Here is a 13,007-nt window from a genome sequence, read left to right as displayed (position 1 = left end):
GGCGATGGCGAAGCAGCAAGCGTAACCTCCAAATCTCCCCTGTTCAGATCAGATGTAGCCTTCCTGCAGTAATCATTCCTCTCTCCCCCCTCCTCCCCTCCCTTCTCTCTCTTTTTGGATATGTGTTTCTCTCTGACTGTGATTCTGCAGTGGCAGAAAGGGGTCAATCTATCTGTAAAAGATGGACTCAGCCAAGCTTTTCTAGCTCTTTCCTGCTGATGGCAATTATCCGGAGGTTGGCAGCGGTCCCAGAAACCTGCAGTTCCTGCAGTCCTGCTGCTGTGGGCCTGCTTCACAAAGCCAGCATCCTAAGAGGATCACTTGGTGTGATGCCCAGGAAATGACAAACAGAAAAGGTCACACGTACTCCAAAAAGATATACTGCTCGGCAAATTTAATTGACATTGTGCAGCTTTTAAAAACGTCCCTGCAGACATTCCAGCATTTAACAGATGCAAGCAAAGAACAGAAAAATAACAGGGCTTTAGAGAAAGGGCAGGAAAAATACATTCTGTCCCCCCAAAAGAATTTTTTCATACCCCAGTAATATCCTTTCACATGGTCTATTGGACCAGGATAATTTCTCGTTACCCCTGGCCTGGCAAGTGAAATCTGCCATCCCATCCCCCAGCCTTCTTTCCTTCCCTCAAACACACTGCTGCTTTTTAAATCATAGAGCTTTCATTTCACAGGGTAACTGTCCATTTTTTTTCGTTTTGTTTTTCTTTTCCTTGCATATTTGTCTGTTAAAATATTGTACAAGGAACCAGCTCCCCTGTCAAGGCCGGTGCTGTGCTCTGTGGAGGTTCACCATTGTGTCCTGTGTTATCTAGCCAGAGGGGAAAAATTCTGCCTGTATCAATGAGTTCTTTCTTTAATGAAAAGTAACAGGAGATCTGTGGAAATTTAAGAAGGTGTCAGATATCTAACGCTATTAGCAAGAGGTGGTGGGAAAGCAGGAATGGTCAGAGTGAATTTAGAATGGAGGCAGGTGGTCGAGGTTCAGCAGGGTCTGCCCTCGGCAAGGACTTAGCTCTGCCTTTTTTAATTTTTTTTTTTTTTTTTAATTTCAGCCTCCTTTTGCTAAGAACAAATTTAAAATCAATTGGATTTTCTGGTTTTGTTTTTAGTGTTCCCCAATCTGATGAAAAACAGTGGGAGAAAGAAAGAAGTATAATGACTTCTTGAGGCAAAGCAGACATGACACAGCACAGCTTGATACCTGTTCCATTTACATCCACGAAATTTGGGATGGAAGGCACCATCTTTCTTATATAGCTGAGACATATATAGATCCCATAATTTAGGTGTCTGGGATAGTAAAGAAGTTTGAGTTAATTAAAAAAAAAATAAAGTGAAAAAGATAGTAAAAATGTTTTGAGTCCATTTGGACCTTTGAATCTCCATGTGTGAGTCCCAGTAATTGTGTCAGCTGGACTGTTAGAGAGGAGGGATGGTTACTTCCAAACTTTTCACAAGTTGCTATCCATATAAAGGGCCAGAACTGCCCACCTGTAGAGGTGGTGTAAAGTGGTGCATCAGCCTAAACACTTCATGACTGTATAAAGCAAGTACATCTATGTGAGTTTTTCTTTGATTACTATATTTAAGAAGAATTAACTACTGTATCTAGACTGTGAGTGTATACATGAATAGCTTCCTTGAAACCTGATCATTTATTTGCCTGAATATGGTTAGACCTTAGTCAAGTAATCTTATAACTGCAGTTTCAACTGCAATCAAGGGGATAAATCTTTTCTTTTTAGCCAGAGAGCAGTATTAGCAGAGATTTTACAGAGCATAGCAGCAGTACAACAGCAGCCTGTAGAAAACAGGGAGGTAGGACAAGGGAAAGCAATTTTCCTTTGAAATGCCGCCTTTGAATAATAAAGCATACAGCTGGAAGTGACAAAATGCCCTCTGAACAACAACAAGCTCTACCAGTCATAGAAATGTGGAAATGTGGAAACATATTTTGACCTTTTTTTTTTTTTTGACAAAATCCCCCATCATTGTGGCAATTGTTGGGAGGAGAACCTGGATTTCCAGTCCACCCCTGTGCTTAAAGAGAAGTCATACTAAAATAGAGGGGGCTGGATAGTGACAGATCCATTTCAAGGCAACTTTCTCAATTTCAGTTTGTGTCTGCTTCAAAAGAAGATCCCATTGGGAAGAAAATATGACATTTGACATCTTTAGCATGGAGGTGGTAACATCCACATTCTGAAGTGAAGCTGAATCTTGTAGCTTAAGGAGAGGCTAAAACACAGATGTGGGGTAAAATTTCAGGACTTTATTCTTTCTAATTCTGAACAGGATTTGGCCATCCTTCTTCCACCTCAGTGTCAGGGCAGGAGCTCAAAAGTCACAGTTATAAACTTCATGTCAGTACCTACCCCCAAGGCATGCAGAGTAGGAAAAGCATTATCCCTTCCCTTGAAATATTCGTTGGAACTAGTGCAACCCCACAACAGTTTTCAGCTCTGAGAAAATTTCTTTTGGTTTAAAATGTTCTGATGTCAAGAAATATGTGAACAAATAATGTTTCAATTTACATAGTGTTGTAATAGGATTTTGGCCCCCTCACAAACAAGACAGCTCTAGTCTAAGAACCTGCTATCAGAAATTGTTAACTTTTCAACTGATATTGTTTCTGATAAAGGGTTTTTGCTCTTGACAAAACCAGTGTATATTAAGTGACTCATAACAGTGTTATATTATTGCCTGGTTTCATAACACACTCTCCTGTTACATTGGACTTCACAGAAGCAGCACAATAAAATTCAGAAGTTGATCTCCTCTGTACTGCAGACTTCTGTTGACACAATTATATTGGTCAGGAGAGGCAAGAGGTGAGATCTCTGGCTGTAGAGTAACAATCAAGAAAAGCCTGATTATGAAAAAAAAGGTACAGCAGCCAAAACTGAGCTTATACCATACCACTGCTTTTGCCTCTAGGATGTAGGACAGAAGATGAGGGATATAATTTCCCTCTCCAAAGAGCTTAAACCTTTAAGTTATGTCTTTTGAGCGGGTAAAATCTGTAAAGCACCTTGATATTTGAAACACAAAATGTTTTCTGAATTAAAGCTTGATTTAGGTCTTCTGTCTCAGAAAACAAAAGCTCCAATCCTTTTGACCACAGGAAACCTGCCAGCTGTGGAAATATTATGGCTTTTACTGCATGCAAGCGAGCTGTTCTGACTCCATCTGCTAAAATGGTAAATTTTTGCATATGCTTGTTTTGACTGATACCCAATTCTGAGTACTTTGTAAGGTAGTTACACAGGCAAGCCTGGTGAAAACTATTCAGCACTTGCCAGCTCTGTAAGATGAACTGGTTTGTTAGAGGAAAGTGACAGGATGGATCTTCATGACTTAACTGGAGAGAGACAAAGTTTGTAAACCACTGCCTTGTTTTGTCAAACAAAATGTTATTAAGAACAAGAAGATGCTGTAGCTTTCGTGGTCATCATGGGAAAATAGGTAAATGGCTAAAGGGGGCATATACATCCTGATGAAATTATTGTAATTTATGCAGTACTAATATTTTGCAGTTCAATGTTGGATTGATTTTATAAATCTTGCCATTAGACTTTCCTGTTTTCAATTCTTATAGCTACTAAGTGTTTGAAAATCTTAGTAGATTAAAACTCCAGGAAACACAAAAAATCTCACTTTGAAGCCACTCCTTTCTTCTCGTGGAACATTTAGAACTAGAATAACAAAAAAATTCTACGAATAAACCCCTCTGGTGTGTCAGTGTGAAATATTGTCAGTGGGAACTCAAAGATTGTGTAGTCTCAGGAGGAACAAGAGAACACAATTTAATTAAAGCTTCTTATTTTAATTGCAAAATTGTATAATTCTTTAGTTCAATCTTTGCTAGGGCAAAAAAAGAAGCATGAGCTGGATTACAGCCAAGTATGATGGATGTTTCTGACTGTTACACAACGGTTTACAAGGAAATCATGGAATCTTGCAGTAATTTCGTGGAAGGGACCCTGCAGGTCACCCAACACTGCCCTCAGAGCAGGACACACTATATAGCTCGATTTCCAACCAAAACTGTGGGGGAATCAGGGCAGGAAGGAGGTTGTGACCAGTTGCCCAGAGGAGCAGCTCCAGTGCCAACACAACTGGAAGTTGAGCACATTAGTGCCATGCACAGGGGGGTTTGCCAAACTGGGGGAACCTCAGAGGGAGCAGAGAGAGTTGCCAGGAGCCTGCAATGGTGCTCTAGTGCTGGGGGCAGTTCTGGGCCCCTCAGACAGGAGAGACATTGAGGGGCTGGAGCCTGTGCAGGGAAGGGAACGGAGCTGGGGAAGGGTCTGGAGCAGCAGGAGAGGCTGAGGGAGCTGGGGGGGCTCATCTTGGAGAAAAGGAGGTTCAGGGGGGACCTTCTGGCTCTGCAACTCCCTGACAGGAGAGGGGAGCTGAGGGGAGGTTGGGCTCTGCTGCCAGGAAAAAAGGGACAGGATGAGAGGAAACAGCCTCAAGCTGTGCCAGGGGAGGTTTAGGTTGGATATCAGGGAAAATTTCTTCATGGAAAGGGTTTTCCAGCCCTGGAACAGGCTGCCTAAGGCAGTGTTGGAGTTCCATCCCTGGAGGGATTTAAAAGCCATGTAGATGTGGCATCTAGGGACATGGGTTAGTGGTGGCCTTGGCAGTGCTGTGGGAATGGTTGGACTCAAAGATCTTAGAGGGTTTTTCTGACCCAATTAATTCTGTGATTCTGTCATTCTATGATATGACTTCCAGACACTCTTCTTGTCTATGACTTTTTTCTTGCTGCATTCAGCATAGAATGTGAACAGCTTTCGCTGAGAACTAGCAACATCATTTCTATCTTTTTGAGAGAAAAGTGTTTTTCCTCTTTTATATATATATGTTTGTTTGTTTGCTTTATTTTAAAGATCTGATCATCATCCTCTTCTCTTGTTGCTGAGAGTACAGAAATAAGTTCAGGTGCAAATATTGTACACCTAGTGATTAAAGCTTTATATTGCATCCATAAGAGAGAGAAAACCTCAATCCACCCACTCTTTTAAATGTACATCTTACTGCCCTTGATCAGGAAATTCTTTGCCCTCACAAACATCAGAGCTCAGTTATTTAAAACATGGTTGTAGTCTCATTAAAGACAAGAAGGGTCAGGACTTCAGTTTTATGTTTTGCTTGAAAGACTTGGGCATTCCAGTCTGCACAGAGCTTTGCAAAATAATTCTGGGACTTCTGTCAGGTTTGATTTATAACAACATATGTCAGATGTAATTACACCATCACTCTATCCATTCATTACCAGTGTTGCTCTCTACAGTGCTCTGCACCAGGTCTCCAAGGGACAGAGTGATCTGAACTTGTTTTGCCAGTGAACAACAGGATTAAATGTCCTCATGCCATCATGTTTTGCAGATTAGTGACTACCCTGAAACTGAGGGGTATGTCAGAGAGTACAAAGGTGCATAAAACAGAGATGCTGGGAATACCCTTGGCCAAGTCTGCTCCATAACCTGAATCACTACTAACCATCTCTGCAGAGAGGGCTTGCAGAAGACCTGCCCCACGGATATATTCTTTTTATGTACATCTGACACATCCTTAGCACCTCTGAGCTGCATTGTGTGGGTGCACCAATTTCACTGAGTGCTGGATGTAAGTTCTCTGAACCATGACACATTATTCAGTAACAGACAATTCATGGGATTCTCAATTTGGTTTTATGCAAAAAAAAAAAAAAAAAAAAAGCCCCAAACCTTTTCTCCCCTTACTTATCAGGAAGGAGTTTTGCATCAGTGCCAAAACACTGTTTTCTGATGAAAAATAGAGGAGATATAGATATAATTATGGAACAACTCTATTTCTTCAGATCAACACTTGCTGATCTTAGCAAAAAATCTTAGCTCTTTCTTCTGGTGGTTTAAATTTGTAGTCAAAACACAATGTTGTTTTTTTCTTTCTTTCTTTTACTTAGCTTGATTTATTCTCTCCTCAGCTTTAGATTCCTGTACAGTCATAAATCCAAATAACTGTCAGGCTATCATGGCAGCAGGTTCATCACTGAGCAGTGACTGAAGTTCAAATACAGAATTTAATTAGCATTGGACAATATTTGTGGGAGGGAAAAATCTTCCCAAAATAAAATTTTGGGATTTTTTTCCTCTGAAACATTTAATTCTCCTGAGAAGTTTGCTCTTAAAGCTAAACACCTGAATTGGAGCTCTAAATAGTTGAATCCCAAATACCATTTTGTACCTTGGACAAATTTCAGGTGTTTTATTCCCAGGTAGGTATCGTATAGTGCTGCAAATTTATAGAATAGTTCAGACTGGAATGGAAACTCTGAAGGTTATCTGTCTAACCTCCTGCTCAGAGCAAGTTATGCCTTAAAGTTAGATCCACTATCTCAGGGTCTTGTTCACCTGGACCTTAAAATCTCTGAGGAAGGAGATCTGCATAACTGTTTCCACATATAACCGTGCTACAAGTGAAAAAGATTTCCTTATATCCAGTGAGTATTTCCTTTGCTGCATCTGGTGATGCCTCTCTGAGAGGAGCCTGCATCTCTCATTCTGGCAAATCCCCTTTGGTAGTCAAAGACTGTGGTTAGATCCGACTTTTGTGTTTGCATTGTCTAAGCATTTCTGTTTGCATCTGTGCGTGAAAACTGCAAGGTCTCCAGAAAAAGAAGGAGAAATGTGGGCTCTTGAGATATGCCATTTCATTTTGGTTTTGGTTTAGTGTCATTCTGCCCACCCCACCATTAATATGCCTTTGGGCAATATGTTGAAATAAACAACCTAAATTTCCTCTTTTGAACCATCTGAATTATTCATTCCTTTATGCAAAGTGACACAAGAAAGTCTGGGATTGCTGTACATGGGAAATCTGTTCACCCTTAAAGGTATGACAATAGAGAGAAACGACACAACAGTTGGACATCGATGATCCTTGTGGGTCCCTTCCACCTAAGGATATTCTATGAAAAGTAAAACTATTGTTTCTTGTACAAAGAAAGAGTTGAACTCATGCCTTTCTCACCCTGGTTGTCAGATGGATAGAGACATTTAGTCCATCCTACAAAACCTTTCAATATTAAAGAGGTTCAGCATCTAGTTCTGGGACACACAATGTATTTGGAATTACAAGAATAAACAATGAACTATGTACATTTATGTAAAACAACTAGAAACGTAAAACCTTGGATAAATGTAAAGGCAAGAAATTCAAAACCAAGGAAAGGCTGGAATCCTGGCACCAGGTTATGGAACTCCTCACCACAAGATGTCATTGGGGTCAAGAAATTAGTAAGATCTACACAAGCAACAGGAATATCCAGAATGATCAAAGAATGTAAGACTTCATGTTTCAGGGTTAAGACCAATCTGTAAGTGTTATGATTTAGGATTAAACACTCACTAAGAATAAATCATGCAGCATCTGCCTTCTATGCACTTAGTACACATTCCATGCAGGTATCAGGCCCAGATACCATTGCTGGAGACTGGATGCTCACTGGCTAGTCCATATGTCTGATCCAATCTGGCACTTCTCACTTCATTCTGGATCTTTTTTCCCCCACCTTTTACCGGTGGTAAAACACGACTGGAGAAAAATAATTTGTTTTTCCTGCAGTGTTCCCCTTGCCCCCAAATACCTGATTTTATGCACAGAATGGTGGAGGCGAACAGAAAGTAGAACTATCCTGCACTGTGATGTCTCTGGAGCTGGAATTCTCCAGGAAGAGTGGCCATTGCCATTTTCCTCCTCTGTGTCAGCCGTTCTGCTTGCTGTGTAGCCATGTATTCCAAAATAATGCATTTACCACCATTCCCTGTGCACAGCTGTGCAGTCTGTCCCTGCCTTGATTTCCCTCACTGCAGTGGAAGTTCAGCTTGTGAATTTCAAACCTCCAGCTGTGGATACGCAACTCCACCCTCCTGGAGAGAATGACAAGAACCCATAACATCATTCCTCTTCCTATTGCATCACCGATCACTCCCTCACTTTGTCTTTGTTTCTGGTAGGCTGCACAAAGCTCTGGGATAGATCACAGCTCCATTGTGCATGCACATTATTCTCACCCAACCTTCAGCACTATGTTAATTTTAGTACTCCCTGCTGTGGATTTAAATCACTGGGACAATTTCACTTGCCATGTAACCCGAACTAAGTCTGTGAGAGAGTAGAATAGATTAATTGAGTATACTATTTTTATATCTTAAAGATCATTGTTCTTTCAAATATCACGAGTTCTAAATATGTAACTGAAGATGATTGATATGTCTATTTTCCATACAGAATAACACAACTTAATGGAGTCATAAGATTTCTGCCAACACATTATAGGATTTGAAATCTAAGTAACTCTTAGTTTACTGGCATCCATGTGTCCCACTGTAAGTGATCACATATCGTGGTGGCAGCTATGACATAAATCATGAGAGTATCTCTCTCTATCTGTCACTGCTATAACTAGGTTCCAGGAAAAGGAAAACGTAATCTATCTCCAAGCAGGTGAAATCCACAGCTCTTATACCCTGAGGTTTCAAACCCAACTGTTTAATTGCAATGGCAACATTACAACACACAATTCTTTGTTCAGAACTTAAAAAAAAAATGCTTGTTTTTTCCTTTTGAAGACACTCTGAACTACTAGCTCTGTCCACATCCCTCCCTGGCTGACCGAGTCTAGCTCTGTGCTAGAACTGTATAACTATGTTGATTCTTCCTTATCAATTCTCCTAGAAAATGGTTTCAGGAGGAAAATGCATGTAAAGCTTGAGACTTTAAGGAAATCCTGAGGTTTAGACAACCTTATTCTTTCAGATATATTTGGTGCTGTAGTAGGATGGTGTTTTCATCAGTGTAGTCGAAGTCAAAGGATTTCTCAAAAGAGAGAGGAGCAATCTCTATTCATTCAGACCTGGTTTGTTTAGGTTTCCTCAGCAGCATCACAGGTGGCTGTCGCTCACAGTTACTGATAAACAACTCTTTTCCTGAACTCATAACTATCCACCTAAATTGGTGAATGGAACTGGTCTTATGCAAAAAAGTACACAGTGAAAAGCTACAAGAAACTCCCTTAGAGAGCGAATTCGTCGTCTCTTGCTCCTACCACTCTGCAAATGTTGATATATAATCAAAACCTCAACATTTACAAATTTCAGTCAGAGTTAAGGGCTCAAATCCGTCAGTGAAACAGCTCTACTCTTCACCCTCTTCGAGGCTGACAGCATGAGACTCTCTGGTGTGTAAAGACGTAGAGGTCAAACCTCCAAAGAAGAGCTATCAGTACTGCCTTGTTCTACTCCCATCACTGTGACATGTCTCCTGTTCATCTCCCTGTTCTGTGAAGAGTATTCCCAAGGACAGACCACATCCCTGCCGACCACCCTGTGAGTAACAACACTAAAAGGGGGCCTTACACAAAGTGCCTTAAACTGACCAAACTGCCAACAAACCCTGTGGGAGGAGAGGAGTCACTCCAAAGAACACAAAGGCTATTTGAAAGGGTTTCAGATGCTGATTTTGACAGAAGGAGAAGAGCCTGTCTCTGACTCATCTTAAATTGCAGATAATAACCTGAGGAATGGTTTAGCCACACTGTGTACTGAGTTCTGCTGGGAATGAAGCTCTCTGTTCATTGTGAGCTTGACACCATCTGAGTTGTTAGAAATTGTTTCCATGGATGAATCCATTTCAGGCCTCAAATACAAATGTTCTCTGTATGAAGTGCCTGTGAGTATTCCTACAATAATTGCATATTTGGATTCAATAGCTGAAATGAATTATGAGCCTCTCTACACCATCACGTATTAAGAAGGAACTGTGAAATGCTGATAAGATGTCAAAACCAAGGCAAGGGGATTTAAAGGTCATTCTGCTGCACTTTTTTATCTGGTGAGGATTTTAGACTGAGCTAATTACCATAGTATCTGAACACTTAAGAGGCTGTGCTAAATTTGTTAGTGATCTTAGTAACAAGCTGAATACACAACCATCTCTATAAGGTCTCCAAACATCTCCAACACACAGGTGAAAGTAGGGCTAATGGGCCCAGTCCGTGTTGGACTGGAATATCCGTGTTTAATTTCTAAAACAGATGACCTGTTGAGAGTTTTCTCCCCTTTCTCATTATCTTCTCAATTTAAACAGTTGAGTTCACAAGGGAAAATCTGTGTCTAAGTGTGCACTGAGCACAGTCAATACAGCTGGGTCTCTGGGAAGTACTGTGGTACAAGGAACAATTCATTCCACCATTCCTAAACTAGAGAAATTGAGGGTGAGTGATGCAAACACATCAGCAGGGTTTGGGCTTGAGAAAGAAGGGCTAAATTCTCTTGCTCTATTGTGTTGCTATTCATTCACCTCTTTTCGCTCTATAAAGGAGACATGACCCATTAGAAAATAAGTTAACTATGCTATGAAAAAGTAAAAATAGAAAGAAACTGCCTAAAGAGAAAATCAATTAATTAGTTGATTTTCTTCCATCTTGAATTGTACCTACTAGCACTGTATTAGCAGCAGACAATCTAATTTATAGAAATAGATGCTCAGAAGCTTTGAAATGTAATGTTTTGATACTTTTGTTCACCAACGTTATTATGAGTTTAGAAGCTGGCCACAAACCTATAACTTTTATTTTATTCTAAACCATGGGATCAGCCGTTCATGGAAGAAGGAACAACTGTTTCGTGTATTTACACTAAACCCTGTACAGATATCCGTGTTTCAGTTGCATCCTCTCTAAGGTGCCCTGGGTATTCGCTATGGTCACATGAGGAAATACTTAACTTTCTTTTTCTCTTTCTCATGTTTTGACATGAAATGCCACCCTCATTTGAGGCCAGCATATAGATTTACGTGATACTTTGGGGAAGTGTCCCCAAAAAAATAGTGGAGTTGTCTACAGACCCCCAGTTCTAAAAGCCAGTTCTGTTGGCACCTGTTTATTTATTCATATGACAGAGTATGTGATTATAAAACTGTATGAATTGCACAACAGGGGGCAAGGAGAAGTCATTTAAAATCAACATATACTTCCTTCAGTATGTGCCATGGCACACTTTTTTTCTTCTTTTTTGCTACATTTCTCCCTCTATTAATCTTCATTAGAAATCATATTGCAGCACCTTCAATATTCTCTGAGCTGCTCACACCAGTGTTCATGTTCCTCAGAATTTGATCCAAGTAGTAGGTTTTTCTTGAGTTTTTGTGCATCGACACAGATGCAAAATTGATATTAAACTAATCCTCTTTATTGCAATTACAAATCTCATAGCGTAAAACTTCGGACAAGGCTATTAGAAAGTGAAAGGAAACATATATAAAATACAGACAAGAAACTCTTCCACAAAGTGGCTTAGCTACATTGTTATTGAATTCAGTGGTATAAGATCAGGACCAGAATGTATCTAGTGCATACAGGTAGGGTTTATGATTTCAGTCCTATTATCAAGCTTTTGTAGGAAAACCAGTCGAACATATTTTTATGAAAGAGCAGACTCATGGTTTTAGCTGTTTGCGACCCTGGTGGTCTAGTGGTTAGGATGCAGCACTCTCACTGCTGTGGCCTGGGTTCGATTCCCGGTCAGGGAAACTCCCCAGGGCAGATGGAGCTCGTCAGCCCTGTAAGGCCATCCATCTAAGAGAAGGTCACTCTAAACAAACCTACGTCCTCAGGACCTCACTGCCACTGTCCAAGCTCGCTCGGCCCCAGCAGATGAACCTTAGGATTAAAGGGTGGGCTCAGCTCAGCACACACTGTGTCTCACCTAAAAAATCCACTGCGCAGGCTCGAAGGGTAAAGACCTTTCCCAAATCTTTGTTCGTGAAGACTGGCCATACATCCTATGAGTGCATGACCTATAACCCTGGCTGTTGGGTAGATTATTTCAAATGAAACAGAGAATACGCCATAATTAATAATCTGCAACAACTGAAATCAGTGATTGGCTGAGGACCTTGGATATTTCTGTACTGGCTCTAGTTATCTCTGAATGGAACTTTGCAATAATTACTACTATTTTTGACAAGAATTAACCTTCCTGTATCATAGTCTTATTTACTAGTAATTTTTTTTGCTTTTATAACCAGCACTTGCTGCTTCTACAAAGAAGATTTTCACAGGGAGTAGAAAGCCTAGTACAGCAATTCTATTTTTTTTTTCCCTTTCTCCTGGATTGGAACAAAAACCCCAGCATATTTCTTTAGAAGGAAACCTTAGACTTTATGTATTCAACACACTGTGTGGAACTATTTGGGAGCTTTGGGTCACGAATGGCTTATATCCATTAAAAGTAATGGTGTTATTCCTGGCGACGTGAGCTTGTGTGGTTCTCCTCACAAGTAGAATCTGCCTATACATATAAATCAGCCCCTGCAGTTCCAGGAGAACAGAAGAAGAGGAGGCACAGCTCATCTCTAACTCCTGAGCTACACCTGCAATTTACTTTAGCACTCCCCAACCCTGAGATTTCCACAGTTGTTCCAGTTTTGTTGAACCTGGGATTAAACTGAAGGAAGCAATTTTGAAACCTGGCCTCGGGGGCCTCGGAGGCAGGGCTGTGGGGAGAGCAGCTCATGAATAGGTGTCAGGCTGGGGTCTGCCAGGAAACCCACACCTGCCAGAAAGGCACAATTAGCGCTGGCTCAACCAGCCTCATTTACAACGTGCCTGGGAACCCCTCCCTGCCTACCCCTAATCAGGGCTTAACACGTGGAGAGGTGAAAGCAGCCTCTGCTTTCAGTGCACTCCTCACTGATTTCATTTTTAATTTCAAGAATCTCTGAATGCAAACTCTCCCCTGGTGCCAAAGCCAGTGGAGCCAGTCATTACACAAAGAATTGATCTAACCTGCTGTCTTCACCAAGGCTTGAAACAGCCCATGGCTGGGAAGGATGTGTAGCGTTTGGCTTTCTGCCCAGAAAATAAGACCCTCCAAAAGGTCACGTGCTCACACACACACACACACACACACACACACACACACACACACACACAC

At 40.9% G+C, this 13,007-nt stretch overlaps 1 protein-coding gene and 1 non-coding gene across 4 annotated transcripts in view; one reads left to right on the top strand and one right to left on the bottom strand.

Moving 5' to 3' along the window:
- The window catches only part of LOC113953191 (urea transporter 2-like), a 299,021-nt gene that overhangs the window by 128,924 nt on the left and 157,090 nt on the right, over positions 1-13,007 (bottom strand). The gene's annotated exons all lie outside the window — the stretch shown is intronic.
- On the top strand, positions 11,530-11,601 carry TRNAE-CUC. Its single transcript has one exon. It is a non-coding gene; the product is annotated as a tRNA-Glu (tRNA).

The sequence above is a fragment of the Corapipo altera genome, unplaced genomic scaffold, assembly GCF_003945725.1.
Source record: "Corapipo altera isolate COAL_440 unplaced genomic scaffold, ASM394572v1 61553, whole genome shotgun sequence".
In the NCBI taxonomy this organism is placed as follows: Eukaryota; Metazoa; Chordata; class Aves; order Passeriformes; family Pipridae; genus Corapipo; species Corapipo altera.
Note: the sequence above shows the minus strand (reverse complement) of the source record. Positions and strands in the feature narration are given on the sequence as shown.